We start from the raw sequence: 24,958 nt of genomic DNA, 5'->3' as shown, positions 1-24,958 counted from the left end.
TTTCAAAGAACAGTCAAGCATTTAATCATTAATTTGGTAAAAAAAAAAAGTTCCTAAAAGACCAGAGTGTGAAAAGCATATGGACTGAAAAAACCCAACTTCTTTTTATGTATAAAATTAAAATTCTAAACTCCTCTAATGACGGATTAGTTATAGATGACAATGTTAAATAGACATAAAGTGTCCGACACCAACAGAAAGGGCAAGGGCTCAGTGGAAGAACACCTGCTTTGCATGTGGAAGGTGCCAGGTTCAGTCCCCAGCAGCACCACAAGGTAGAGCTGGGAAAGCTTTCTGAAACACTGGAGAGCAGCTGCCGGTCAGTGTCACCAACACCAAGCTAGATGGACCAGTGGTCTGACTCAGTATTAGGTAGCTTCCTATGCTCTTAACAATATTCAAGGGTTCAAATAGGTGTTGATGGCTTGTTTGCTTTGACTGATTTTTTAAAACATTAGTAACTATTAAAAGACAATACACAACCAGGGCCTCTTGCAGGGCTGGGGCACAGGGATATTGCAAAACCTTTTCTGTACGATGATATCATGCCACCGGCAACAATCTCCCCTGCCAATCACACTAGTACACTTTCAGAACATTACATGCGAATAACAGCACACGTGTGTAGCTCAAGAATTTGCATACAAGGGTACAGAGATTGTATACTCATTGAATATCATGTGTGAACATCCTTGCACACAGTTGGGTTTTCAAAAGTAAGTAGTCCATTGACCGGTCTAGCTTTAGGCTTAAGACAATGGAAAATCCTTCAGGGACGGCTTCTTTCCTTGCTGAAGCAACATCTGTTGAACTTCTCACTTGCAGCTGTTGAAAACAACTGAAATGACCTTCCAAATGTTTCTATGTTGTTTATTACTGACAAAAGGTAGGGGCATTTCACCAGATATTATTGACAGCGGGAGATGAAATTCTCCAACTGTTTTTGTCAGAAAATTATTTTCTGAGAAATGTTGGTTCACTTAATGTTGAATGAAGCTGTTGTTGTTCATGTTGGTTGATGAAAGAAGCAATGGGCTAAGAGAGGAGGACAGGAGGGGATAGGGGGGCATGCCTGTTGCTTCCTTCAACAAAACAATTTTAAGCAAAGTTAAACATGGATCCACAGTTTCACCTAAAATTCATGGACGGCAAAACTGGGAAAGTAATTTGCTGAATATTTCCCAGGAGACGACTGAAATTCTCAAAAGCAGTGTCATCAAAAATGTTGTTGATGCTGTTGCTTATAATTTATTTATTTTTCCATTTACGAACCACTTCTCCTGAAACATCCTAAAGGGATCAACAATAGATGCACATATAAAAATAGTTTTGAATCTAATACAGATGTAGATTGGGATAGGAATGGCCACCTAAAAAGCTCATTGAAAAAGGAAGATCTTTAATAGGTGCTGAAAAACAATAGCAGTTTTATTTGTTCTTGTTGTTGTTGAACTGGTTTTCACGGTACACCTGACAGTATCTTCTCTAATGTTCCTTTTTCATGCATCTTTGAGATGGTAGTATGTTAGTACTAGAGTGCACACATGCTTTTTAAAAGTAAAAAAGATACTGTTCTGAATTGCCGAGGATAGAACTAGGAGTCCACAGGTCTGTATGTCCTGTGTAAAGAGCCACTAGTATCATAGATCAAAGTGTTCCCAGGGTAGTAAAGTGAGCCTAAAGCCTGGAGTAGGTTTGGGGAATTAATTCAGTGCAGTTTACATTTCAATGTGAATCTACCTAATCTGCAATTTCAGAAACATTATGTGTGTGTGTTTTGTGCCTTCAAGTGGATTACGATTTACGGTGACCTCATGAATCATCAACCTCCAAACGCTAGGTGAACCAAAATGCACCCATTCTATGTGAGTTACACTTATCTGAATTTTGCAATGCAGGTCTCCAACCAACCAACCAAAATAAAATAAAATAAAATAAAATAAAAGTGTATATTGGAGAAAGTGCATACAAATGCACACATCAGTGAAAATAACAGATGTATTATTATAGGGGAAATTGCTTGCAAAATGTACATATTACGGAAAATTGCATTCAAAATGTGTACATTAGAAGAAATAAACAGTAAAATGCTGACAAATTTTCATGAGAACCTTTAAAAATAAACAAAATGTAGTGAACGGAAGATGCAAAAATGAGAAACCGAGAGGAACTGAAATGGACAGATCTGTCCATCCCTACCCTTGGGTGATTCTGCCCAACAGGACTGCACACTGGTCCCACTTGACCTGGAAGTAGTATAAAAAGACTTCTGGGTAAGGCTGTTCTATCCATTGTATCTAGCTCCTTAGCTTGAGCGAAGTCAGAAGTTATGGGACGATGTGTTTATTGGTGTGGGGAGAGAGAAGTGCATGCATGGGCTAGGCCTCTTATTGGCCATCAGCCGTATGAGTAACTTTCCACACAGAACAATGGCTTAAGAACTTCGCCTGCCCCAAATGTAAAGCCTTCCTAGCAAGTGCAAACACAACATTGTTCATCACTAGGTTGGCAAATGACCAAAGCCACAAATCAGTTTGATTGTACTCCATTGGATTTTGGCATGCTCTGTTCTGTTGTTACAAGCACCAAGGCTATGTAGCCAATGAGGCTTCTGGCCGTTCTGACCCCGGACAACTCGAGGTCTTGGGAATTGACTCCTACACTGAGGAACTAATCACTGCAGATGAATTGTCCCTTTTTAAAAACCGGTATGGCAGAAGGCTCAGAGGTTATGAACGTGGCTAAAAAAACACTTGCAAATCCCATAAGAACCAACTTCATTTCAATATTCTATGGCAATTTTTTTAATGGTGCCTTGAGGACACCACTTTTTAATTTTATTTTAGGTTTTTCCCCCCCTTTTCCCTTTTGCATTACAGGGCAATTTCATATGCCGCTTGTGCAGGTCGGCACCACTTGACTTTGCTCTGTAACATCCTAGGCTAAAACCAGAGTTGTTAATGAGTCATGCTGTCATGCAAATAAAGCAATCCCCTCAGGGCACCATATAAATTTACAGTGTCGTTAAAGAATGTGATTATTTTCTGAAGCACCAAAGGCTCGAAAAGGCAGCACGCTAGCCGTTCAGAAGTAGCTAGTGGTCAAATCTCTTGAGCAGCGGCATAAATTAATTCACAAACTCGTTAATGTTCAAACTGGGAAGGATTCCTGCAGTCCTCGCTTTCTTTACTGATTATGAAATGCTTAGCTTGATTCCAAAGAGCCGTTTTTAAGACTGGATCCAAAACATCCACCCACTGTTTCTTGTGGGGACACTTTGAGTACACAGCTGAACAACAACAACAAAAACCCGGGATGAACTCTCTCCACTCTGGGGTAGCTAGATTACCAGAAAGGACACAGACAATGGTTCTAGCTCTCTGGCATCAGCACCCAGCAAAGTGGGGCAAATGCCAGGGCCAACCATAGCTCATGCTGGCCAACTCCTTTTAAAAATGCTTACACTTTTTTTTTTAATGGCCCCACACTGTAAAGAGAAGCACGGGCCAGGTGGCCACAGCTGCCGCTATCTTCCTTGACCCCACTGCCAATGTCCAGATCAGAGTCAGGACCCAGAGCCCACATGCACTGAAAGTAAGGAGCACAAAACCAGAGCTTGGAAAAGTTACTTTTTGAACTACAACTCCCATCAGCCCCAGCCAACATGGCCACTGGATTGGGCTGATGGGAGTTGTAGTTCAAAAAAGTAACTTTTCCAAGCTCCGCACAGAACATAGGAAGCTGCCTTATACCGAATCAGACTTTGGCTCAGTATTGTCTACTCTGACTGTCAGCAACTCTCCAGGGTTTCAGGCAGGGGGCATTCCCAGCCCTACCTTGAGATTCTAGGGGTTATAGCATGGACCCTCAACATGCAAAGCAGATTCTCTACCACTGAGATATAGCCCTTTCCCACAAGATATTTACTACCTTACGTGGTGTAGTGGTTAAGGTGCTGGACTACGACTTGGGAGACCAGGGTTCAAATCCCCACACAGCCATGCAGCTCACCGGGTGACCTTGGGTCAGTCACTGCCTCACAGCCTCAGAGGAGGGCAATGGTAAAAATAAACTCTGCATACCACTTACCATGAGAACCCTATTCATAGGGTCGCCATAAGTTGGGATCCACTTGAAGGCAGTCTATTTCCATTGTCATAGTGAGACAGACCATGGTTCCATCTAGCTCAGTATAGTCTACACTGACTGACAGCAGCTCTCCAGGTTTTCAGACAGGGGTCTCTCCCAGACTTACCAGGAAATTCTGAGGATGTAACCAGGGATGTTTTGCATGCAAAGCAGGTGGTCTACCATGGAGCCACAGCCCTTCCCCTAAGGAGGAGGATGGTAGTGGTGGCCAGGCCCACCAAGTGCTTCGCTTTGCAGTTCTGGGCTCACTTTCAGCACTGCCATTGGATGTCTCTCTCCACCCCCCTATTAAGCTTTGTGGGGACCCACCTTGCCAACAGCCTGGGCCCAGTCTGCAATTTCAACACATCTGGACTTAATGTGTAGCAGTAATTCTCCTCCTTGACACTATGATTACAGGCAACCAAACTACCTTGGAATAACGGGCTCATCCGTGTAGGCTCTTTGCAGTGCCCTGCCTAGTAGTAATTAATGAGAATTTTGCCACACATTAGATGGAAGTTTTTGGTACAATTGTTGCTAATAACTACTCAAGCATATAGCAAAATCTGTCTGGCTTCAAGCTTTGGAGGACTCTCAGTCCAAACTTGCGCAGAGTGGACAAGACTTATTGGCACTTTCCACAATGGGTTCTTGCAGTATGGGCCCTCCACCTACACACAAACTGTGTCCCCCCGTCACTCTGAATCAGCGCTGCGCATTTAGGAGTTGCCATTTTAATTTATGTACTGTGCAAAGGGAAAATTCACATTTGTTGCTCAGTGCACTTTTGCCTCTGGCTCCCCCCAGCACTGGCATATGGCCCCTGGAAGACTGTCCAGAAGGAAATGCGGCCCTCAGGCTGAAAAGGCTTCACCCCTGTTGCAAGGGATGGGGACATGTGTGTGTAGCATATGTGTAGCTTCCTAAGAATGGGAAAGACTAAATTCCATTTTGCTATGCAGAAGACTAGACAGGACATGAATAGCACAAGTTGACAAGGGCTCTCTTCCCACATTCCTCCAGGGATGAGCTGTCATCCCTCCTTTTGCATCCGTTCAATCCCAGGCCTTTTTAGTGAGACAAGGATACTGCCAGGTGTCAGTGGCTCTTGCAAATATGGACTCATTCTCACTATGAGCTGGACTGAGGCCACCAACTCATCTCTTGTGCACCAGCGAACTATTGCACAGCTGTCAAGAGGCAACACCCCACCCATATTGTTGCTGCTGTTGTTGTTAAAACATAGTAATCACGTTTTCTAGTTTCCATAGCAGCCAAATCCATTTCCAACCCAAAGTTAAGAACATGAAATCATCACCGTTGCATAGAACAATTAAAACCAGACCAGCGTTCATATTGAAAGCAAGAGCCGTAGATGCAGCCATAAAAGCTGAAGACTAGAACCAGTGCTCATAGCAAGTGTTTTAAGTTTTAGCAGCGTAACTGCACTAAAATGTCTACAATTGAAGAGCACCTCCCTAAATTAGGGATGGGAAAATCTGCCAACTTTGCTTCTCTCAGTTTTTCATTTTTCCAGTCTTAAAATTCAGTTCTCCACATTTCTGCAGCAATTTGCAATTTTTTAAAAAGAATCCTCATGAAAATTCTCCAGCATTTAAGTGCAAATTTCCTCCAATAAATGCATATTTAATGCATTTTTTGCGTATTATTTCACTCATATATTCATTTTTATGGACACTTTCCCCTAACATAGGCATTTGTGTAAACATGGTTTGGTGTGAGAACTGCACTGCCAAATTCAAATAAGTGCACATTTTGAAGGATGGCGGTGTTTCTCATATTGTTTCAGAAAGTGCAAATTTGATAGATTTGGCTTGAAATACGAACTGCATTGAATTTCTTGCCCATCCTTAATTATAATATTGCAAGTTGAAGGGCAAGAGAGCAGCTCTACTGCTTCAGGCCAAGAGCACATCCTTTCTAGCGTCCTGTTTCTTTCAGTGACTGGCCAGATGATTCCACAAAGCCTGAAAGATGGGCCTGAAAGTAACAAATCCCTCCCATTGTCTACTTCCCCCCACCCCAGCCACTGGCATTCAGAGTTACATTTCTTCTGCCAGCAAAGTTGGATTTAGTTGTGTCATGGCTAATAGCCATAGCAGAACGGATGCAGGGGAGCGGCAAGTGGATCCAGTTGTCTAATAATCTGGAATCAGATATGTTCATTCAATGGCCCTGATCCACAGACGTCCAAAGCAGGGATGTAAGAAAGCATAGTTTTCTGTTCAGCTCTGTATTTGTTGCATACAGTGCTGTTTCTGTTCTGCTGCAGTTTGTCTTCTGCTAAAAGCTATGCTATTTGTCTCATTGTCCCCAGTGGCAACATTATGTAACGTATGTAATTTATACAATTAATTACGTAAATTACGTTGACATGTTATTCTACTCTATTCATTTCAGTGCAAAGGAAACGCAATGCAAACAGAAAATAAGTGCTCAGTTACATATTGTTTGTACGCTGAAATCAACAATAGCAAATACTGATCATGTTTGCTGGGTTGATTTCTGTTCTGGGCATGGGATGAATATCATCACCATCATCATCATCATCATCTGGATTCATACCCTACCCTTTGTTCTGAAGGAGCCTAGGGGAACTCATCAGCAATTTCCACTCTCGTATCCGTCGGAATTCTCTGATGCCCCTAGTCCAAAGCTGAGCTGACACTGGTCCCAGCTCATGAACACAATGACCAATGACAGACCAGAATGTGAACAGCATGCTCTGACCTAGAGGCAATGAAGGTATGTGATATTTCCATTCCAGCACTTCATCTACTTTTATTTTTCCTGGTATCTTCTCCCAAATCTCTTCAGAGCTAAAAATTTCAGAGGGGAAGAACTTCCATGGCAGTCACATCCAGACTGGCATAGGGTATTCCAATTAGCCATGCCCCAAGAGAAGCACTGGGTGTTCAGTCAATTTCAACACAGCAACTGACTTTCATCTCATAAGCACCTTCTTCTAGTTCAGACAGAGCAGGGCATAAGAGCATGGGAGCATCTTGGTGAAAAAAAAGGGAAATTTCTGAAAATAACGATCTTTAGAGTATTCTCCCTTACCTTCTAACACCTACAAGTGGTTAGATGGTGAGTTTCTGTTTTCATAAATGTTGTGGTTTGTAATTAATTATTGTAACTTCTTAACAGCGCAATGTTGCCATGGGCTCCTTTGGGAGGAAGGGCAAGATATAAAATGAATAAATAATAATAAAATAATAATCTTATACATGTCCCCCCCTGCATCCACCCAAAGTAAACTCCATTTTTTTCCAATGGGACTTACTCCCAGATAAGTGGGTATAAGATGGCAGCTGAAGACACCATTGGGTTATTATTTAAAATGGCTTTTCCATAAGATGCACATGTTCAGATGGAGTGGTAGAAGTTCCCTCACTAGAGTTCCTCAAGGTTGGGGGTGATATAACTCTAGATATTTTGTACTGAGAAGAGGGTGGACTAAGTGGATTAAAATGCCCCCTCCAACTCAATGGACTCTGTAATTGCGATCTCCCCCCCCCCCAGTGTTTTATCTTTCTCTCTCTCTCTTCCTGCTCCTCCTCCTATTACAGTGAGTAATGTCAAAATTCAGGCAAGAATTAACCCTAACGGCTGGTTAAAACACCACTGCAAGGTTTATAGGAAAACACTAAAATAACATTATCTGTTGCCAGCCCATCATTTGGCTCTCTTCAAATGCAAGGTATGTTGGATTATAACATTTTCGAAGGGTTTTATCATAACTGTTTGTTCATTTGCAAAGCTATTCTCTACCAATTATTGTATAACAAAAGAATGAGAAGTATATTGGAAAAAGCTGTATGCATTCAAATTTCACTGTAATCCAGGACACATATCATTACCCTTACAATAGGCTAAATCTAGTTATGTTCATCTTGGTTTTTTTCACTGTAAGGATAGTGTACATGCAGCTAGCTAGAAGCAGAGTCTTTCCTTTCTTATTTATATCACATCTAATCATGAATTTGAGACAGCTTACCATTTTTTTTTTTAAAAAAACACCAAACACTTAAGTGCATTGGGATGCTGTGAAGATCTGGGTTTCAATTCCATGAAAGTCAATGGGTGATCTAGGGCAGCTGCTATCTCTACCCCACCTACTTCACAGGGTTATTGTGAAGCTAAAATGGGGAGAAATCCCATATTTATTTATTTTCATGTACACTCCCCTGAACTTCTTGGAGGAAGCATGGAATAAATACGAATAAATAAGCGATAAATGATATCCTTTAATAAGTTGGAAACAAATGCCTAACAGAGGGGAAAACATTTGCTTTGCATCCCACTTAAAGGCATTTTTAAAAAAATCCAAAATATGCAAATCTGATGAATTATGATCCAACTAAATCAGTCCTACAAATTCCTCTGATGTGATAAGATGATATCATAAAATGGTGTGTCCATACACCAGGGGTGGCAAACCTCAGGCCTGAGGGCCAAATGCAGCCCTCTAGGTTTCTTGATCTGGCCCTCAGAACTTTCCCAGGGCCATATGCTGCATCAGGTTCCTTTAAAACTATGGTGGGCAGCCTTGCCCAACTTGGGGCCCTCTAGCTTAGTGGTGGCTGGTGGCCCAACGTCAGTGGAGTAGTGAAATCTGAATGTTCAATGAGATGTCCAAGGTGCTGAAAGTGGAGATCTCCTTCAACATTTGGACTAAAACCTAGACCGGATTCCACTGTCCCACTGACATGGACCCACCAATAGCCACTGCTCCAGCTTCTTTGGACTACAACGCCCATCAGCCCCAATAAGCAAGGCTATACTGTTTGAGACTGATGGAGTTGTGGTCCAAAGTAGCTGGAGGGCCCAAGGTTAGGGAAGGCAGATCACAGGCCTATCCATGGCTATGCTGAATGAATTCATCCAGCCCCATTTAAATCCACTCTAAACCAGGCACCATCATCACCACATCTTTTGCCGGTGAATTCTGTAAGTCAATTACGTGTTGTGTGAAGAAGTACTGCGCATTCCTTTGTCTATCTTGAATCTACTGCCAATCAGTTTCATAGTGTGATCCAAACAGGGCCCGCTAAAGACAAGATGCACAGTAACCACCGCTGGCCATGTTATTTTGACATCCAAGACAGAGAATCACACAAACCTTTCTTGAGAGTAAGAAATACAACAATAAAAATTATATAACCAACAGATTATTGCCCTTTCATGACACCCCAAATCAGAAGCCACATCACTACATCTAAAGGCAGGGCTGGCCCTCGAGTATTATGGGAGAGACAGAAAATGTTACCTCCATCTACTTTCTCTGCACCATGGATACTTTCATTAATCTCTATCACATCTCCTCCTCATTCATATTTGTTAAGCAGTACAGCCCCTAAGACATTTTAGTCAGACCCATCACCATCACATAGCATTATCAGGTAGGTGCTCTGAATTGATGGCTCTAGGAGCTGCCATTTTAACTCCTCACAATTGCCACAATGTATCACCACTGCAGCAGAGGGATAGCTAACATGGAGGCCTCTGGATGTTGCTGAACTACAACTCTCATCAGCCCTAGCCAGCATGGCTAATGGTCAAGGATGATAGGAGCTGTAGTTCAACAACATCTGGAGGACAACATGTAGGCTACCCCTGCTCTAGAGCATTGTGAGAAATTTAAATGGTGGCTTCTATTCTCCCAGTGGGGACCTCCTGGTGCTGACTGAAGGGGCTGCTACAGCCATTAGATAAGCTTACTAGGAAGCCAACTGAAAAATGGGGGGACCTATCCAAAGGGCATCTTGCTAAAAGCCCTCTCAAACCTGGAGCTGGTCCTCATTTTGGTTGCCTTCTGCTGCACCTTAGAATACTTAACATTTGTTATTTTACAGCTGTCGGTCTCCATTTCAGATGATGACAATATCACAATTAAGCAAAACACTAGACTTGCATGAGGGAAATTCAGCTTTAATACACACAAATGAATTAAACTAGACATAAGCTGGTTATGAAACAGTGTCAGAGCTGGGAGGGGAAGGGAGGCCATGGGAAAAGGAAAGAGTGAATTTAACCATTATTAAAATGACAAACCTTGTGATTGCTGACTGTAAACAATTTTTGCCACCCAATTAAACAGCCCATTAAGTATTTCTTTTCCCCTCTGAAAGGGATGCTTGGTGCTGGCCAATCGGAAAACTGTTGACTTTGCAATGGTTAAGGCTCTGAGTTAATGGAGTTGATTTCAAAAACCTGCATTTCTCGGATACAATCCATTACAGTGGCAGCTTCAAGCCACTCTGCACAATGCCACTCTTTCTGGAAAACTCAGAAACACATCAACAATCGCCTACCATGCGAGCGAGTTACATGCTTGCTTTGCGGTGGAACTTACAAACATGCAAGGATGCCAGAGAGCAAAAATGGAAGGAGTCACAGGACATTTCCTGCTAAACATTTTTTTGAGTTGCTGACAAATAAACCCTGAAGGATTTGTAAGGGAAGATATATTTTCTTTCACTGAAATAAATAATTCCGATTGGGGAGGCACAGATAGGGGAAAAAAAACAACTTTGATGCCACGTAAAACATTTTACATTTAGTTTGCATAATTAGAGGAGGTGAAGGCAGGGAAAGAGTCGCAAAGCGTACAAATGAATGGCTCTGGAAAGTAAGATGCAGGAATTGCTGAGAAGGCACAAACTCATCAGTGGACGTTCAAACATTTCCCAAGTGCCATACCTTCATGGTGGTACAGCACATGCTTTGCATGAAGAAGGACCTAGTTTTGAACCCTGCTGATTTGAGAGTTGGTTGGTAAAGAGCCCTGTTTGAAATCTTGGATAGCCTCTGCCGGCAAGTGTAGGCCAAGGCAGTGGTGGCTAGTGGCTCCATGTCAGTGGGGCAGTGGAATCAGTTCTGAGTTTTAGCCTGAACTGTCCAAGGTGATGTATTCCACCAAGAAGGTGGTGTATCTCACTAACTCCTATTCAGAGTAGAACCACTGAAATGAACCTACGTTAGTCATCTCCATCAACTTCAATGGCTCTACTCTGAGTAGAACTAGCATTGAATATGACCACGACGCTCCCATTAACCCTCACTATTGGTCATGTTGGCTGGGGCTGATGGGTGGCGTAGTCCACAATATCTGGAGGGCACCATGTTGGCTACCCTTGGTCCAGTGGCTCCACTTCAGTGGGCCAGTGGAATCTGCTCCAGGTTTTGGTCCAAACTTACATGAAGCTGTTCAAGGTGCTTGGACAGCTCCTTGAAAGTTCAGACTAACACCCCGAGTGGATTCCACTGCCCCACTGATGTGGAGCTATCAGCTGCCACTGAGACAATATCTTTTTCTTCTTCACTGGACATTGTTTACTCCTTCCGCTTGAGGCATCTCTCTCTCTCTCTCTCTCTCGTCTAAGCACTGTATTAAAAATGTGTTTGTTTATGTAGATTGGCGTCGTCCCACTATTTGAACTAGCTACGTAACCATACTGATGGAGGCCTGGCCTGATGTATTTAATGTCAACACAACTGGCATTACTGAAGATGGGGAACTATCGCTCCGCTTGTTGGCTGTAGAATAAATTTACCAAACAGAATCAGCGCGGCTCTGGAGCCTAAATTAACACAAGCAACTTGGTTATCTGTCGTCTTTAGCCTGCCACTTGGCGCTTCTAAGAGAAATGCTCCGAAAGTGGAAGCATTACATCTGGCTACAGCTGCATATTACATGGTCCATTGAGACTCGGATGCTGATGGCTGAACTGAATAACAAACAGCTGGGCAGAGATGCAAAGATCAGGAAATCACAAGGAAATGCTTGTGTGGTATCTCGACAGCCTCCAAACACAATAAATGGTGTATCAGGAGCCATTAGCGTTTCAGAACATAGCCCGAGGAGCTGAGTTCAGCTTCTTTGCCAACGAAGCCAGCCGTCTTTCAACAGGTAGCATTGCCGGCATGGATGCAATGGTTTTGGTGGGTGGGTAGGAGCAATTATGTCCTGGCATGCACAGTCGTGCAGGCAATTCAGCATGTGTGTGTGTGTTACTCTTAGTGTGCATATGCACCTTCTGTTTGGATAAGCTGGCGTAAATGCAAAAGCACCAAGCCGACAGAATGGCAGCACATAGAAAGTTGCCTTATGCCAGATCAGTCCATTTGTTCATCTAGCCCAGTACTGTCTACTCTGACCGGCAGTGGCTCTCGTAGGTTTCAGACATCAGGAAGAGAGAAGTCTTTCCCGGTGTGTGTTGCCTGATCTTGCCAAACTGGAAATGTGAGGGACTGAACCTGGGACCTTCTGCATACAAAGCACATCTTCCATCACTGGGTTATTGGCAGTGAATGCACCATACATTTAAAGCACATTTAAAGCACACGACTCCTCCTCCCCACTGCACCACCTTTGCTCCTGCCTTGCTCCTCCCTCTTTCTGTCCTTGTATGCAGCAGCAATTCAGATGAGCAGCGCAGCACAGCCCCACTCCACTGTCCAAACAACTTGCCCCCAAACTCCTGGGGACTGTTCTTAACCCTTACAGAGCTACAATTCCCAGTGTAATTCCCAGGATTCTTTGCGGGAGGTCATGCGCTTTAACTGTGTGGTTTGTATGCATCCATCGCCTGTCTGCAAATACCACTGCTTAACATAAGAGAACAGTGCCGGGAACATAGAAAATCACCCACTATCTTCCTTCACAGTGTTCATCTTTTCCATAAGTCTCCTTCTGCCTGTCTGTGCACCTTTTCTTCCCTATGAGGACAGTCAAGCAGCCGAGAAGCTTACTCCATAAGACAACATACTCCATCCATTTCAGACACTGTAGATGGGTGTGAACTCAAGTTTCGAAGGATTACCAGGAACCAGAACACCTTAGAGGAGAATTCACAAGAATCTCACTCCAGTTCTGTGTGGCCTGGAGCTCAGAATCTCCTGGTCTGATAGCAGCTACTCAGGGATGCCAAGGGGCAGCGCTCCCTTCTCCAGGCTCTAGCCAGCCTGCACCAGAAGAGAGCCTTCTTGGTTCTCCCTGACCTGGCTTGGATCTAAAGCTTCCGTTCAGGTCTGGGTCATTGCTTGGACAAAGGTCCAGTTATGGGGATCATCAGCACACAGCTTGACTAGAGATTGTGCCAGATTCAGACTAGAATAGGAACCTAAGACTTGGGAGCCAGATGTGCCCCACCTCCAGGACTGTCTATCAGGCCCTCGTGATACTCTTGGGGCCATACCCCCCTCTACCCCCTCCTTGAGCATCTTTGCCTGGCTGGAATGGGTCCTTGAACTCTCAGAAGGGAGTAGAAAAAGAGGAAGACCAAACAAGAGATGGATTGATTCCATAAAGGAAGCCACAGACCTGAACTTACAAGATCTGGTTCAAGACAGATGCTATTGGAGATCGCTGATTCATAGGGTTGCCACAAGTCGAAATCAACTTGAAGGCACATAACAACAATACAAAGGCAAAACAGACTTTGTACTTGCTGTGCCCAGTTTTGCCTCTGCTCCTTCCCACCACTGGCATGTGACCCCTGGAAAGTTTCCCAACAAGGAATGAGATGGCGAGGCTCATTTAACATTGACACGAAACCAAGCCTTCAGTGTCATTGGCCCAGTACTCTGGCATGCTCTGCCAACAAAGATTAAATGTTCAAACAGAAGGCGCCTGCTGAAAACCTTTCTGTTCCCCCAGGCTTATGCAGGCAATTAAGAAGATGCTTTTTTTCACAACAGTTGACCTTTTTTATTGCATTTTCAGTGTTTTTATTCTATGGGTTTTTTTTAATGTGTTGTAAACAGCTTTGATTTTTAACGAAACAGCGGTATACAAATATTTTTATAAATAAATAAATGAGGCCCTCACACTGAAAAAGAGGTATACAAATAGTGTAAATAAATGAATGGTTCCTGACTTTTAACTACAGTGAACAGGCTCAACAAAAGTGGATTCTGAGAGCCCTTACGGTGGCTAAGAGAGTTTGTTGCAAGTCTAGAAGGACAAACATTCTCCTTCTCCTGCTGAGTGGTCCGAACATCTCATTGCCATTCCTACATTTGAATGCACGGCTTATCATCATCCATCTCATTTAGATACCTATTTTGAACTCATGGGCTGCTTATACTAATCTATACATTTAAATTACTACAGCCATACTACCCTGAACACGCCTGATCTCGTCTGATTCAGAAACTGAGCCGGGTCAGGCCTGGTTAGTACTTGGATGGGAGACTGCCTGGGAATACTGGGTGCTGTAGGCTTAGAGGAAGGCAATGGTAAGTCACCTCTGAATACCTCTTACTATGAAAACCCTATGTTGTTGTTGTTATGTGCCTTCAAGTCGACTACGACTTATGGCAACCCTATGAATCAGCCATCTCCAACAGCATCTGTCGTGAACCACCCTGTTCAGATCTTGCAGATCCCTATGAATATATCCAAAAAAGATTCATAGGGTCGCCATAAGTCGTAATCGACTTGAAGACATATAACAACAACAAATACATTTAAATTAAGGTTGACTGATTATTTTTAATGTCAATGTTAGCTGGTGATGTTTTTCTTTTTGTTGAACTTGCAAATCAAAATTCTTTAAAAAGAAAACAAGAGAGAGCCAAACAGTTTTGTTCAGATATGCATGGAAGAGCCATGCAAGCCCCTCTGGTATTCTGTGTATTAATCACTCAGGGTTCCTGATCATAAGGACGACTGTAACTGCGTTCAGCCAAACATGCTTCCAACCCCTCTCCAGACCTTCTTAATCAATGGAAGAAAGTTAGGATGGACTGGGCAATAAAAACAGGCAGGAACCCACACCCTCTTAACGCATTTAACAAATGCCTTAATAGAGTTAATGTTACATCTACATCAGCCCTGCATTAGCCTTGTCAATGGACTGTAACCTATTATATGGTTTGCCCATAATTCACACCTCAACACCCTCTGTTCATGCCTTTGGCTTTATCTAATTCCCTGTATTTTAAATTGGGGGTTTCCAGCAGTCCTGACAACACATATCCATCTGGCAGGGGCTCAAGCAGGTGGCTAACACTGATGCTTAAAGCAACATTTTTGTACTGGTACTCAAACAGGTGTAAAGAATGCCCCATCAGCTTGTTTGGGGAAAGCACATAGCAATGCAGCAGTCCCAAGCTTCAATCTGAAGACAAGCCAGAATGGATGACCTTCAATGGCAGCCAGGGATGGAAAGATCTGCCAATTTCGATCCTCTCAGTTTCTCATTTTCCCAAGCTTAAATTCAGTTCTCTGCATTTCTGCAATAATTTGTGGGTTTTTTTTAAAAAAAAACCTCATGAAAATTCTCCAGCATTTTAGTGTGAATTTCTCCTAACAAACATTTTTGCATGCAGTTTACTAATATACTCATTTTTGCAAGCAATTTCTAATGTAATGAATTTTTGTATGTAATTTTCACTATGTTTTGTGTGTTATTTTGAATGTTATTTCATTTTAATGCACACATTCCCTTAATACATGCATTTTTATAAATACTGTTTGGTTGGCGAACTGCATTGCAGAAGTTGGATAAGCTCAGATTTTGAAGGATGCCTGTGCTTCAGCTCCCGCATTGTTTTGGAAAAGTGCAAATTTGATAGAATCATCTTTAAATGTGAACTGAATTGAATTTCTCCCCCAATCCCTGTTGGCAAGCAAGCATAACACAAGATGTGTATCGCTCTTCTGGCTTGCTCCATACCAGGGAATTATGATAAGCAATTCTGGAAACTTTTACTAGAGATGAGGGGATCCCTTCAATTCCACCCCATTATTGTTCTGTGATATTTCCTGGGTTCCACTCCCTCATTGTTTTGGCATTCTGATGTCTCTTGGATTCTGGACCATTTGAATTCTGCATTTCAGAATGTCAGCGACGGATTTTTGCAAGGACTGCTGCCATTCTCATTCCTGTGGAAAGTTGGAGTAGGGGGGTAGGAAACCACCACCATACAATTCCAAATGTTTAAAGAGTAAACACGCACACACCCTTAAGACGGTTTTGCAAATGTGCAAACAAAAATAAAAAGAAAAATGTTAAAGAAGAATTTGGGTGTCTTGGTGGGGAGGGGGTGTAGGTAGATTTTTTTCCCCTTTACTTTTAATTTTCCTTTAGTGTATTTGTTTGGAACTAATTCTGGGGTGGAATGTATCAGATGGAAATTATGTAACCATCTCCAGCCATCACCTAAAAATATGAATTTCCTTAGAAGCCACATACTTGCTCATGTAGAGCCAGTTTACCTACTATAGCAACCACATCAAAACTACACACACACAAACACAAAATGCTTCCTCAGAGCAGCTACTCCACTTTTGAGATGTAGTATACGAATACCAAATTTAAATTTCTGGAGAGTTTTGGAAGGGTGCTGTCCACAAGTGCCTATAGCAGCCTTCAAAACCTATAGCTGCTATAGTCACCTGGACGGTTCCGACAAGTTTTTTGTGGACTAACCCTAGATCACATGTAGTCTCTCCATACCAGCACCGTTCATTTCTGGGAATGTGTAGTGGTAGTATGAAGAGAGGCCGTGAGGCTTGGGAAACTACATGCCAAACATTTTTATGTATACTCAGCCCTTTCAGCTGTCGCCACAAGGAGCTACTCTTTGGTGACTGTCATGCAACTAGTGAAACAAGTGACTTTCAAATACCCATATCCTTTTGCATGTGTTATACAACTACTGTAAGGGCAAATGTACACAAGGCATGTGACAAACAATCAGCACTTACCATTGCTGGGTTCCACATGGCTTGGTGTCTTCTTTAAAAGGCACTGAACCCAAGCATGGTCCCCTTTGCATGCAGCATTCCCATGCCAGTAATCTGTGGCTAAGAAGGAAGTTGCGCTGGCGTGCCATCGCAGCACATGAGTGAAGAATCCATTCAGTGAGAAACCAGACTGTGCGGAATGCTGCACGAGTAAGCTTTTCATGCGCCTGGCATGTCATATAAATCATCCTCAGTTTTCTGAATTTCTAAGGCCAGCATATTCTACTACCACAGTTGTCAGACTTGTTGTCAAAAGCAGAAAAAACTGTTACGCTACTAGACAAGAGGCGCATCTGCAGTATTTGCACCAGCTCTGGGTACTCAGAAAAAATTGGCGCAATTGACATTACTGTGGCTATTGGATGCAATCCTGCATGCAGCTAAGCTGCTTAAATCCTGCTGAAGTCAAAATCATCATCATCATCTGTCTAGATCTGTCAGTGTGCATCATGTTTTATGGAGCAATAAAAATAAGGGAGAAGTCCTTGCCCCAAGGAACTTACAGTCTAAATTTAGCCATTTGGGGAGTTAATCTCATCATCATCATCATCAGTTTAAACACTGCATTGACATTGTAAGAATTGTGCAATCTACACTCATCACAGGAATCATAGCGTTTTAAAATATGTGATTCAGGATATATTTTCTGCCCCAAACAGGTGACTGGGCCTGGTTTTGTATAGCCAAGGGCTATTCTCTTAGGCCTTATATATTCTTATTCTTTGAAGTCTTTTTAATGAGGGTGGAAAGGATATACATTCCATTCTTTTAGCAGCAATTTTGTGCAACAAAGGGCTGCAATTTTCAGTCTCTTGAAAATGTAATTATAGATAATGTTTGCATCAGTAGCACGAACACAATGAACACGCAGGGCATGAAAACTCCACTCCAACCACATCCTCTTAGGTTACAAGGCTTGCCTTCTGCCAAGAGTAATAGCTCTTCAAAAAGCTAATATTTGGCACAAGACAGCTGGCAGGTTTAGATACCTATGCATGCAATTCTCCTTTCTCTCCTCCTCCATCACCATGTCCGCTGCACTGAGTGACACTGTTTAAAAGCCCAGACAATGAACTCAGCACTAGCTGTGTACACATAACCAGCTTAAAATGCAGCAGAATAGATACAGGGCAGATATAGATTGTGGCTAATGTATGTACACTGCCTCCCAACTGCTTCCCAATCTAGAGGGAGTGCACTGAACACAGAGGAAACACGAGTGTGTACACAGCCACTGTTTCAGGGACAGATTTATTTCTGTGTTTTTACAAATTATGCCCAACTCTACATGGCATACATGAGGTTGAATCCAGATGTATAGCACAATCAGTGCATTCATTCAGAGTAGCCTGTGGAACTCTCTCCCACCTGAGATTTGCCGCCCTGGGCTTCTGCTGGGAGGAAGAGCGGTATGTAAATCAAATAATAAATAAATAAATAAATAAGTCCGGGACCCTCCTTGTTGAACCTCAGGCCCATGAAGAAGTCTTTCTTGTTCCAGCAGGCAGTGTTTGGTTTAAGGTAGTGGTTTAATGATGGCTTTATTGTTTTATTTTCTGTATGGCTTGTTTTTATGTACACAGCTTAGAAATACGAATGATTAAGCACTAAATAAATGTCTTAAACAAATCCTATCCATGTCCACTGAGAAGTAAGTCTTATTGAATTCAGTGGGGCTTACTCCCACATCAGTGGTTTCGGACAAGAGTCATTCCCAGCCCTGCTGTTGTAAACCGCCCAGAGAGCTTTGGCTATGGGGCAGTATACAAATGTTTAATAATAATAATAATAAATAATAATAATAATTGGAAATTCTCGGGGATTGAACCAGGGACCTTCTGCATGAAAAACAGATGCTCTGCTACTGAGCTCTGGCCTTTCTCAATCACTTAAATCATGAGAACAAATCGTCAATCAAGAAGAAAGGAAATTGCATTCAAAAATTGTCCAAGGGGAGAGAAAAGGTTGGTGAAATTGTCCTGGGCGGGGTGCAAGGTTTCTGTGGAGCGTGCTTTATTTTCGAGACGGCTGAGGGGTTCTGAGAGTGTCCTTTCTTTCATTGCATAAATGATCTCTCATTCATCTCATCTGCAGGCTGCAGCCTTTGGGAGTGCCCATGCTTCCTGAAAAGTCCACTCTTGGGCCCCAGCTCTCCCAGGAGGATCGGGGAGGGGAGTTGGTCGAGCCCCAGCTTCCCCAGATAAAGCAGGGAGAGGAATCAGAGCTAGACAAGGTTTTCGAGGACAGTGAGGGAGGGGGTGCACTCATCAGCCCACCAGTTTCCATGGGCAGTCCTCCCGCCAGTCAGACCTCACTCCACCTACAGGTGCCCCAACAGAGCCGTTGGGGGATGACCTTGTGTGCGTGCCAACTCCACCCCCCCAGGACTCCCCGCCTGGCACTTTAAATGCTTCCCACCCCCTGAAGCCGAGCTGGCACCTATCGAACCTGTACTGTCAGATGAGCAGACGGAGGCTCGACCCCCTTGCCCCGTGCGAGACGCTGTGAGAAGCGGGTCGACCAGAAGGTGGAACTTCGAAGGAGTCGGAGATTGTGAGCGAAGACCTTCCCTACTTAAGGCGGCGCCCCCCTGATTGGGGTGGGCAGGGAGGGAAGAAAACTTTTGAGGAATTGGAGGAGAGGGTTCAGCACAATATGAATCACGGGACTAGTAGCCATTTAGAGCCTTATTTCCATATATGACATTGAGAACTTCCCAGCTGCCCTAATTAAAACTGCAAAGGAAGCCAGTTTCAGTTCTAAGTAAGGGGCGCTTCTTCATTTGGATTGGAAGAGTCAGGAAATCAAAAACTCCACTTGGCCTGAATGCATAAGCTTCTGAGTGAACATAATTTATGTGAGGAATGGGAGTGAGGCAAGAACTGAATGCACACATGCGTATCATAGGAGCTCATCATAGCATAAATGGAACACAACTTATATAACACTACTACTAATAAAAACTATTCATGCTTGTATATTCAAAGTAACTACATAGCAGTGCCCAGTAGTAAACCAAACGTCAGCCCGAGGCTTATCAAGTGATCTCAAAACTGCTTTGGTGTCCCCTTTCAACACACTCATCCCTTGGAGCACTTTGCGTTCCTCCAGCAAGGAAATTAGTGAGCTTTCAAATATATAAGCAAAGACAGATTTCGCATTCCCAGAAAGGGAAGAGTGCATAGTGCATGCTGTCACAGAGGTGAAAAAGAGCTTAGCACATTCCGATTTTGCACTTCTAAGCAGTAGTGTAGTGGCAAATTCAGAAGTGCAGGGTCCCCTCATTATAGTCATGTCACACTCCGTCACATCAATGCCCCCTTACTCACTTGCTCTCCATTGTTCCTAGGAGCCAATCATTATGAAAGGGGAGTGTTAGCTACTGAGAGGAGTCTTCTCAGTGGGTGACTCACCTCCTTTCACTCTGATTGGCTCCCATCAACAGTAAAGGACAAGCATGTTGGAAGTCTCTTCTCAGTGGCTAACACACTCCCCTTTCATGCTGATTGGCTCGTAGGATGCTATAGCCATAATGACCCTGCTGGGACCCTGCTCCTAGAAAGGTTAGGGGTCTAAGACCCCCTGGGAGACTACACCCCTGCTTCTAAGGCATTAATCCTTTCCCTATGCAACAAACAGTATATGTACACGTAAAAAGGAGAACATAATTTATAGAATCATAGAATAGCAGAGTTGGAAGGGGCCTATAAGGCCATCAAGTCCAACTCCCTGCTTAATGCAGGAATCCAAATTCTCTACAGGCACACACTGCATGTGCGCTAACATTAAACATCTATAGCAGGGTTCCCAAACTGTGGTCCATGGACCATCAGTAGTCCATGAGCTTCACTCAGATGGTCTGTGACATGTCTACATTAAATATCCATACTGATTTTTAATGGCATTTTCTTGCTCCTTTTATTTCCTTCATTGTGTTTTATTGTATTGCAATTTTAATTCTATGGGATGTGAATTGTAATCAGTAGCGTAGTAGCAATTTATTTATTTATTTATTGCTGCTGGGTTGAGAATGAGATCCTTGTTGATGCATCTCCCACAACATCCCTAAGAGCTAATCAGCCTGAAAGGGGAGAGTGTGAACTCACCTCCTTTCACTCTGATTGGCTCCAATCAGCAGGAAAGGACAAGGAAACATGTTAGAAGACTCAGTGGCTAATACTCAACTTTCATGCTGATTGGCTGGTAGGGTGCTGGAGACATAGGGACCCTGCTGGGACCCTGCTCCAAAAAAAGTAAGGGGTTTAAGACCACCACCACCCGGAGTCCCCAGACAACTACACCCATGACTGTAATATAATAAAATATAAGAAATAAAAGAAGTAATAAAAAGACAATTAAAAACCATGTAGCAGCTAGCACAGCACAGAGCCAGTAAAATGATTAAGTGATCCACCAAGACCATCAGCAAATTTCAAGTCGTCTGTGGGGAAAAATAGAAGAATTAGGCTCTGCCCATTGGAAGCACCCTGGCCGTAGCTATGGCCCCTCATAGTCAAGCACTGCAGACACAGCATCGTGGCAGGACTTATCCATGCCATTACTGCTCTGAGCTTCTAAGATTGTATCCAATGCTGTCATTCCACTTGGCCAACAGACTTCTGCTTGCACAACAAAACTCCCCCTTCCTCTCCCCTGCAGCCCCCTTCACTCCCTCAAAAATCTGCTCCAAATGAATGGGGGACCCTCTGGAGCAGGTTTTTTGGGGGGGGCATGCAGTTACAGGAGAGGATATCCAATTGTGCAAGTGGAACTCTGCACATGCAGTGCTGGATATAACCCCCTAATGGTTGGCAGATGGGTCTGAGAGCTACTGTTTTAATTTATCCCAATGTCCCCGATGGTGCCTCACTTTGGGGGCGATGTGGGAAATTAAAATGGCAGTTCTGGCCTGGTGCTGATTAAAGCACTGCTGTTACCTACCACCGGCTACATTTGTGGGCACCCATCAGTGGAGGGGCACTTTGCCATGCGCCCCCTCGGATCTGGAGCCCCATATCAACAAGGTTATCATTATTTGACTACTTCAATCAGTAAAGCTGAATTCTGGGCCAATACATTTCAGAGCTGCATTGCAAAGTTAGTTGGCTTTGGTTTTGCTGTTGCCCCCATCCCTGGGCTCAAAAGGGGCAAGGCTGCTTTAGCTCTCACTGCTGCCACTTTCCCTCTCTGACAGTGACTTTCTTACAGCAGGAGAGAGGAAGGTTCCCTGCAGCTTTGCAGGAAAAGGAAAGTGTTGCCCATTTCCTTTCTGCTGTTGCAGGAAGCCAGGAATTGCTTAAGAATGAGCAGGTGGGTTCAAGGCCAGCACCAAGTTTGAGCAGGCCTTGGGCAAGGTGCCTTTCAGGGTCACAGGCAACACTTTGGTGACCCCCTGGGAGCTTCCTACAGGATGGGGTGGGGTGGTGGCAGAATCAGCGTGGCAGACAGCAGTATGAATGGGTGGCACCACAGTCCGGTGCTCCAAAGAAAAGCTGCCATCTTAATTTCCCCAGAATGTCAAATTAAGATGGCAGCAGCTATAGCCTCCTTCCCCAGAGCTTTACTTTGGAGCACCAGGCCATAATAAAATGATTATTTTTCAGAAAAGAAGGCAGAGCCATTTGTGGTGGTCCATCTGGGACCCCAGGCCCCATCATTTGCCCTACAATGCCAGGTGCTGATGCCTGGCTTGGGGGGAGCTGTACTAGCAGAGGGTGGCAAGCAAATTTCCTTGTGTGTGCCTGTAACTGCTGTCAGAACTGATGGGTGCTACAGTCACTCAGAGGCTTCTGGCTACCAGGAGTTCCTGGTGCAAACCAGCCCACAGATTTCATTTCACATAGGAAACTGGCATATACTGAGTCAGACCACTGGTCTAGCTCACTGTCTGGCTGAGGCTCTCCAGGGTTTCAGACAGGAGCCTCTCCCAGCCCTACCTGGAGATGCCAGAGATCAAACCTGGGACCTTCTGCATACAAAGCAGATGCTCTGTCACTGAGCTATAGCCCTTTGCCAATTATAAATTATAAAAATTGCTGGAGATTGAGAAGAGCCGCCTTGAAGTTCCAAGGCAGGGCCATATAAGAGAAGCTCTCCTTCAAATACATTGGGTTTCAAGCCTTTAAAGACAGAATTGCGGAAGCAGCGATGTAGTCATCTGGGGTCTCGGGGGGGTAGACCCTTTACCTTTTTGGGATCAGGGTCCCAATGTCTTCAGCATCCTATGAAACAATCAGCATGAAAGGGGAGTGTGTTAGCCACTGAGAAGAGTCTTCTCATGGGCTTCCTTGTCCTTTCTGCTGATTGGAGCCAATCAGAGTGAAAGGAGGTGAGTCAGCCACCAAGAAGACTCTTCTCAGCAGCTAACACTTTCCCCTTTCAGGCTTATTGGCTCCTAGGGATATCTGTTGTTGTGTGAGAAGGCATTAACAAGGATCTCATGTTTAACCCAGCAGCAAAAAATAAAAGGGGGTGGTGGTGGCTGTGACTAACATGAAGGACCCTGCTCTTCTGAATTTGCCACTATACTACTGTGTAGAAAACAACAACAAACTGGCAACTTGGAAAAAAAGATGCTGGTGTAATAATCAAATAGATGCAGCTGAAGGATATATATGGCTATCGTATTTCCAGCTGGGCCTCCTGCCAATGTTTCTGTTCACCTTTAAAAAAAATAACACCAGCTGATTTCCCTCATTTGTAGTGCAGTTCTTAAGAAGAGAACCCCCAGCCCTGGCTCCTTCTAATTCCAGAGAAGAGTCACTAAACCCAGATCCTGCTGGGTTACAAAACAGCTAAAGCTCAGCTTTTGCTCATTTTGCATGTTCAGCACTGACCTACTTCAGAGCTGGGAAGAAGAAATGATGCATTACACCAGACTCAGTGATGAGAAGGAGGCTTCCTTCCTTCCAGCTGCAAATCATCTAGTTATGTGCCCCTTCTGTAATTTAGAAGCCCTCCATGAGTATCCATTTTAATAGGGACAGAGTCTGGTTCCTCCTGCCCCAGACGGCAAGCATGTACTGAATTTCTAAACAGGATTGGATTTACCTGCATTTTCTACCTATTTCGGTTGGAGCAAGTACTGCCTGAATTATACGGAAGATAGATCCCCAATTTGATTGTGTACTGAATATTTATTTATTTATTTATTTAATATCCCGCCTTTCCTCCCAGAAGGTGTCCAGGATGGCAAACAAAAACACTAAAAGCACTTTAAAACATCTTTTAAAAAAAAACATTAAAAACATATTCAAAAGCCATTCCAACATTGATGCAGACTAGGATAACTTAAAAGGCTTGTTGAAAGGTCTTCAGTAGGCGCCGAACACGTGAGAGATGGTGCCTGTCTAATATTTAAGGGGAGGGAATTCCAAAGTGTGAGTGCCACCACACTAAAGGTTCACTTCTTGTGCGGAACGGACTTCCTGCTAAGATGGTAACTGCAGGGATCTTGCAACTCTGCATAGCCTAGACCAGTGATGGGGAATCTGTGGCCCTCCAGATGTTGTTGGACTACAACTCCCATCAACCCCAGCCAGCATAGCCAAGAGTCAGGGATGATGAGTCCAACAACATCTGGAAGGCCACAGTTTCCCATCCCACAGGAGAAATATATTTGAATTAAGTAGATTATAACATCAAATGTTGAAGAGCAGTATTCTTGATTTTGGGGAGATGACCATCCAGGAAGGGGTAGGTTTGTGTGGCAAGTAAGAATGGGAGAGAAATCCATTTCTGTTTGTATTTAAAGGCAAATTTCTCACTTTCTGAAATAATATGAAAACTGAAACACAGGCGTCCTTCAAAATCTGAATATTGCAATGCCGTTCTCCAACAGAAGAATGTTTACAAATATGCATATATTAGGGGAAAGTGTGCATAAAAATAAATTAGTGAAAATAGTATACAAACATGATTAAATTAGGAAAAACTGCTTGCAAAAAATGTGCACGTTAGTCAAAACTGCATGCAAAATGTATTTATTAGGAGAAATTTGCGCTGAATTGCTGAATAATTTTCATGAGGATTTTTTAAAAAGAAAAT

At 43.4% G+C, this 24,958-nt stretch overlaps 1 protein-coding gene and 1 pseudogene across 5 annotated transcripts in view; one reads left to right on the top strand and one right to left on the bottom strand.

Annotated features, from left to right (window-relative positions):
• Nucleotides 1-24,958, bottom strand: part of CELF2 (CUGBP Elav-like family member 2) — a 672,363-nt gene that overhangs the window by 362,298 nt on the left and 285,107 nt on the right. The window lies entirely within an intron of this gene.
• Nucleotides 14,265-14,382, top strand: LOC133363477 (5S ribosomal RNA; annotated as a pseudogene).

This window comes from Rhineura floridana, chromosome 8 (genome assembly GCF_030035675.1).
Source record: "Rhineura floridana isolate rRhiFlo1 chromosome 8, rRhiFlo1.hap2, whole genome shotgun sequence".
Taxonomy (NCBI): domain Eukaryota; kingdom Metazoa; phylum Chordata; class Lepidosauria; order Squamata; family Rhineuridae; genus Rhineura; species Rhineura floridana.
Note: the sequence above shows the minus strand (reverse complement) of the source record. Positions and strands in the feature narration are given on the sequence as shown.